This window comes from Gekko japonicus, unplaced genomic scaffold (assembly GCF_001447785.1).
Source record: "Gekko japonicus isolate JY-2015 unplaced genomic scaffold, Gekko_japonicus_V1.1 scaffold1556, whole genome shotgun sequence".
Lineage (NCBI taxonomy): Eukaryota > Metazoa > Chordata > Lepidosauria > Squamata > Gekkonidae > Gekko > Gekko japonicus.
In genome coordinates this window covers 381761-388796 of record NW_015173718.1, presented here as the reverse complement: position 1 = coordinate 388796, position 7036 = coordinate 381761, and positions in this window count along the sequence as shown.

Below are 7036 nucleotides of genomic sequence, written 5' to 3'. Positions count from 1 at the left end.
CCATAGACTTCTCCAAATGTAATGTGTGTGTGTTCTCATTATACTGTCCTTTTATGTAGGATGCATTTTTTTAAAAAAAGTATTGAGAATCTTATTTTACATTGTCCACATTTTTCTTTTTTTTATAATTGATCATGAACAAGAGCAGTTATATAAAAATGAAAAGTAGCAGACGGTGCTTTATACTGTTAAACTTGGAGCTTTGGTGCCAGTTTTTGAAGCACGGTTCGCTCATTATTGGCAGGTTTCAACGTTGCATCGTAGTAATATTTGCTGGCACCGCAAATGGTAGGACCAGTCAACCAAAGCAGAGAACATTTCCTAAATGTAATTTTTTAAATATAATTTTATTTATTGAGTTTTATAAGCCTATATCATACACATATGCAAGTTCAACAATAAATTTACATACATATCTCAGCCTTATACCATACTTCTGAACAACACAGATAAAACATCTCCACTCTATCATATCTAATCTGTATTGATTATCAGTTCATAACTCTGAGACCATTTGAGATTAATTAGCTATGTGATCTGGATTTACCCTAAAGATTATACCTATAGTTCTGTAAGTATGTACTACATCTCTTCTCTCATGTCTTGTCATTTCGTGCTTCTGATATAGGGGTTTGAATTCATATACAGTTTTAATATTCCTTTTATATTTTATTTAGAACCTTTATCTCTACTCCCTCTTTATAATCAATTCCCTGTTAAATGTAATTTTTATAGTAATCCACCCCAACCCCGATCCCACCCAGAAACGTTAACTTGTAGCAAAAGTTTCCAAGAAAATCAACCTCTACTTGGTCATTTTTCTCCAAACTCGAGGCAACGTAGGAGTTGCAAGAAACCAAAAGTTAATGTAGGCTGCAGTGATCATCTTCAGCAGCAGGTAGTTAGTTAGCTAGTTTATGTATTTATTTATATTTGTATCCTGCCCTCCTTAGGGCAGGTGACACCAGTGGAAATACAAAACCTCAAAACAATTTAACAATAAATAGATAAAACAGTCAAAATAGCAGGTAATACAGTACTAGAAAATATATACAAGGTTCCAGCCATACTGAATGATTTTAAAAAACCAGGCCGTAGAACCAAGAGCGATGACAGATCTCCTTGAAGGTGTTTCGGATCCAGCGGGAAGGGGGGGGCCTCAGCAAGGGAGGCCAAATTATTGGGCGCCTGCCACCTCAACCAAAGGCCTGGTGGAACAGCTCCGTTTTGCAGGCCCTGAGACACTGTCATTGATTGGTGTTGCAGGGCCCTGATCTCAGAGGGGAGCATGTTCCGCCGGGCCGGGGTCAGGGCAGAAAAAGCCCTGGCCCCGGTTGAGGCTAAGCGGACGTCCTTTGGACCAGGGGCAACCATAGGGCTGCTAAGTGGGGGCGGGTGGCGGGTAAACCCCCGCTTCGGAGGCCCAACTCCCGCCCCCACGGAATCGGGCCCCAGGGAGAACTCCGCCCCCCGAAGCGCAGTGTGGCTGCATCACCAGAGGGGACGCAACCACGTCGATCACGCTGGGGGCGTGGCCCTGATCGTTGGAGGGAAAACTCTGTGGTTTTCCCTCCGACGATCGGGTCCATGCCCTCAACGTGATCAACATTGCGCGTCACTTCTGGTGATGTGCTGGTGGCGCGTGCGCACGTCAACGGACGGCTCCCGGAGAAAACTCTATGGTTTTCCCTCCGATGATCGGGGCCACGCCCTCAACGTGATCAACGTCGCGCGTCACTTCTGGTGATGTGCTGGTGGCGCGTGCGCGTTTTGCACGTGCGCATGTCAACGGACAGCTCCCAGAGCCCCGCGAGGCTCCCCCGACGGTAAGAAAAATTGACTTGGCAACCCTAGGCAACCAGGAAGTGTTGGTCCGCCAAGCACAAGGCTCTCTCGGGGACCTGTGGTCCAAACCTTGGAAAGTCACCTTTTTTTGTCATCTTCTGGGCGTGGAACAGGGGTCACGGGGGGTGTGTGGGGGGAAGTATTTGTGAATTTCTTGCATTGTGCAGGGGATTGGACTAGATGACCCTGGAGGTCCCTTCCAACGCTATGCTTCTAAGTTTTTGTAAGCTGGACTTGAAAGGGACACCCCACCACTGATTGTCATCCCCAGCAGCAGGAGCTGAAAGATACACTGCTTCTGAACATGGAGGTTCTGCTCAGCTACTCGTACTAAAGAGACATTGGCAGACTGACCTGTGAGGCTGTGCCAAGGCAGAGCACTGAGGCCACTGAATTCCCAGAGAGAGCAGCTATTCAGTAGTAATAGAGATCTTACACAGACAGCAATAAAACATATGCACAGATGTACTCCCTTTTGCGGCTTCCTTTCTCCCTCCAAGTTGTTATGCTCTCAGCATGTAGCTAGAGGAGAAAACCGGTGCTTCTTTTTATGAGGCTGGCAAACACCTTTGCTGAATCTTTTGCTGCCCACAAAACCAAAACAAAACAGCCAGTTTGCTTGCAAGAGGGGAAACCACTATGGAGTAGCTCATTCTAGAATATTGGCTGGGAAGATTACAGGGAAGAAGAGCGAGCCTGATAGGTGATGCTTGGAGCCAGCGGCACAATCCAGGGGGAAGTTTGGTGCTTGGGGGGGGGCGACAGTGGAAGGGCTTCTGGAGTTCTGGCCCCACTGCTGGACCTCCTGATGGCACCTGGTATTTCTGGCCACTGTGTGACACAGAGTGTTGGACTGGATGGGCCGTTGGCCTGATCCAACATTGGCTTCTCTCTTATGTTCTCCTGTTCTCCTGTGCCAGTCTCCTTGAGACAAATGGGTCTGGGCCACGCATTCGGGTCCCAGAATGTGCACGACAGGCCTTTGGGGCCCCGACATTACCCAGTGCCAACCGAGAGCGTCTCTTACAGCGTCATCCCTACAAATGCACATTCCAGGGGAAGGTTACTACCTAAAGGTGGTGCTCCAAAAAGCTAGCTTGCTGTTCCTGACCTTCTCACTCAGGGACCTTTGATGGGCTTCCTAGAAAACCCAGAGTTCTCTGGAAGAGAACTTGAAAACCAAGGTATATTTATTTTGATTTATAGCCCCCCTCCCCACATAGCAGGCTGGGGGCAAGTTCCATCATACCAAGTAACAATGCATACAGATTGTAAATTCCGGTACTCCAGAGCCTCAACAGATGAAGTCTGCCACAAGTTGGGGTTCCAAATGGTTATTCAGATCTGGGTTACTGGAGGGGAGGCCCAATAAGGTGTGGACGCCCACCACTTCAGCTAAAAGCCTAATAACACTAATTGGGCACAAATGAAGAGCTCAGCCTGGGGGAGCTACTTCAGCTGCAGCACTGCTGAGTGCTTGTCCACACTTGGTAGAAGAACAGTTAGAAACCCCTCAGTTTCTTCATAGTGCTTTGTGTCCACCATTATAATACACAAAGTAAAAAGGTAAAGGTTCCCTTGGGCTGTGCTTACAAGGCTAAAGGCAGACCCATTTCCTTGTCTCCTTAGGTTGCTTTTTAGTGCCAATCTGGTGTCTTTCCCCCCCTCCCTCCCCGGACCACAGTTTCAAGGCAGAATGGCGTGTGATACTTGAAACACAGGGCTGCCTCCAAAAATGGAAGCCATGGGTCAAGATCTCTTCTACCCTCTTTTCCTAGGTTGGCAGGAGCTGGAACTAGAGACGGGAGCTCACTCCGTCATGCGGCACACTCGGGTCTCGAACTGCTGAACTACCGACCTTCCACAGCCTGCAGTTCAGCATCTTAACCACTTGAGCCACCGCAGCTCCTAATAATACACAAACAGCACCAGTAACCTAGGCTGTGCTTACAAGGCTAAAGGCAGATCCATTTCCCTGTCTCCTTAGGTTGCTTTTTAGTGCCAATCTGGTGTCTTTCCCCCCTCCCTCCCCGGACCACAATTTCAAGGCAGAATGGCATGTGATACTTGAAACACAGGGCTGCCACCAAAAATGGAAGCCGTGGGTCAAGATCTCTTCTACCCTCTTTTCCGCTGTAACATTTAGTTAAACTTCTGTATCTTCTCCCTTGTCCTTGCCAGCAATTAGGCAGTGATTCAGAGTGCAGCGGGATGACAACAGAGGGGTCGTGGGGAGAGGGAGAAAAATGTACACAGGGCTGCCATTTTGGCCAGCATCCCTGTGTACTCTCCCCCCGCACTGTGATTCACAACCTCTAGCACCATCTCTCGCTTTCCATTGTTGTGGCAAACCAGTCAACGCTCGCTTCGGGTAGAATCGCCTTTTCCTGTAATTTCAAAGGCTATTTTTAATTTTTCTTGACTGCAGTCCAGTTTCTGTTTTCTTCCTTCCCATTCAAGAGACTATTTTTATGGCCAGGTGGGGAAAAATATTTATATAAACAGTTATTTAAAATTAGGAAATGTATCTATCTATATTTTTAAGGATGTTTTTTTCTAATAGCAGAGAAAGTTTGTAAAAAAAAAAAATCCTTTTGAAGAAACACGTCGCCTCAGGTCTCGGTGTATTGCCCGCAACCGCGGCTTGTCTTCGTCACCCAAAAACTCACCCTTGTCATAGTGCACGCAAGACAGTTTTCTAAATAACAAGTTTATGCTGTGCATGACAAATGCTCCAACCTGTCGTTTAACAAAATCAGCATGCCAAGCATCAGTTTGCTTTTAATAGACCTCCGGGGTGGGATTCGGGAAGAGACGCCTGGTTAGTTTAAGATGGGAGCTGTGCCGCTTGTGTGTGAAAAACCACAAACGTCTGTGGGGCGATACTGATCATTTTTAGCGAGCGGTGAGATTCTGGTTTAGGAATCCTTACCACTAGTCCAGTACTGCTCACTGCAAAACTCACATCCACACACTCACCATAAGCAAAGAACCCCACATTATTATATGCCCTGTGCATCTCCACACGCACACCTTAAAGACTAATGGAGTTCATTCTGGCACAAGTTTCCACAAGTCACAGGCAGTGTTCCTTCTAAGCTGAGTTAGTGTGAGCTAGCTCACCGTTTTTTAGCCTCCGGCTCACACATTTTTGTCTCAGCTCAGGAAGGCTGGCTCCAGAGCAGACTAATATATACAGTAGCCAAATCACTCACTCACAACTTTAATGCCAGTAGCTCACAAAGTTGAATTTTTGCTCAAAAGACTCCACAACTTAGAAGAAACATTGCCAAACCCTATGCTGGCTATAAATTCTGTAAGTCTCTGAGGGGTCCCTGGACTCCTCTGTTTGTTTCCTGTGGAGGATCTATGTGATTCCATTGCAGTAAAAAATAAGAGCCTCATGGCACCTTAAAGAATACTCAGTGCTTGTGCTACAATAAATGCTTTTATCTTTAAGGTACCACAACCAGAGTTCCCTCTAAGCTGAGTTCGTGTGAGCTAGCTCATGGTTTTTTAGCCTCCGGCTCACACATTTTTGTCTTAGCTCAGGAAGGAGGGCTCCAGAGCAAACTAATTTATGCAGCAGCCAAATCACTCACTCACAACTTTAATGCCAGTAGCTCACAAAGCAGATTTTTTGCTCACAAGACTCCACACCTTAGAGGGAAACTCCAGTATTTTGCGCTGCTGGTAAAGGCACAAGAGTGGCGTAGGTTGGTGGGGGTTGGGAGCAGGGCTCCCTCTAAGATGTGATGGAGAACTTCTAAGCTCTGAGCAAAACCTCTACTGTGTGAGCTTCGGGCATTAAAGTTGTAAGCAATTTGGCCACTGCATAGATTAGTTTGCTCTGGAGCCCTCCCTTCCTGAGCGGAGAGAAAAATATGTGAGCCGGAGGCTAAAAAGCTGCAAGCTGGCTCACACTACCTCAGCTTAGAGGGAACCCTGGTTGGGAGTTAGAGACCCGTTGGCAGTCCTGCCGTGCCCAGGCCCCTGTTGTGGCCAGCCAGAGGTACAGTCCCAGCCATTGAGGGATTGCCCATCAGTCCACTTAACTAGTTATACACAGCAGGAGGTGACCTGTGTTTCTGCCACGTGCTGTCAAGGTACCGCTGACCCATGATGACCCCACGGGGTTTTCAAGGCAAGAAACAAACAGGGGTGGTCAGACCGTGGTCCTTTCCGCATTGGCCTCTGCCGCTCCGGATTTTCTCAGTGTTCCAGTCGAGGCAACTTAAGTCCCCGGCAAAACAGCTTCCAAATCACCCAGGGCAACAGCAGGCTGAAACCGGGCTGACCACTGAAGGGAGGTAGTATAATGCAGAATGATGGGTGGGGGGATGGAATTAAAAGGTTGGATTCGATTTTAATGCGGAATTGCTTGGAGGACACCGCGGTGAACACGGATTAGTTTGGTGTAGTGGTTAAGTGCGCGGACTCTAATCTGGGAGAACCGGGTTTGATTCCCCACTCCTCCACTTGCACCTGGCTAGATGGCCTTGGGCAAGCCGTAGTTCTGATAGGAGCTGTCCTTGAAAAAAGAGCAGTTTCTGTCAGAGCTCTCTCAGCCCCACCCACCTCACAGGGTGTCTGTTGTGGGGAGGGGAAGGGAAAGGAGTTTGTAAGCTGCTCTGAGACACCTTTGGGTAGTGAAGGGCGGGGTATAAATCCAATCTCTTATCTTCTTTTACCTCACAGGGTGTCTGTTGTGGGGAGGGGAAGGAGTTTGTAAGCTGCTCTGAGACACCTTTGGGTAGTGAAGGACGGGGTATAAATCCAATCTCCTCTTCTTCTTCTTTTACCTCACAGGGTGTCTGTTGTGGGGAGGGGAAGGAGTTTGTAAGCCGCTCTGAGACACCTTCGGGTAGTGAAGGACGGGGTATAAATCCAATCTCATCTTCTTCTTCTTCTTTTACCTCACAGGGTGTCTGTTGTGGGGAGGGGAAGGGAAAGGAGTTTGTCAGCCACTCTGAGACACCTTTCGGTAGTGAAGGGCAGGGTATAAATCCAATCTCCTCCTCCTCCTCCTCCCCTTCTTCCTCTTCTTCTAAAAGGAGAGTGCAGAAAGGGCCGGTGCCTCCCTTTACGTAGCGACCCTGGAGTTCCTTGGCAGCCTCCCATCCAAATGCCAACCAGGGCCAGCCCTGCTTAGCTACCAAGATCTGACAAGAGCTGGCTAGCCTGGGCCACC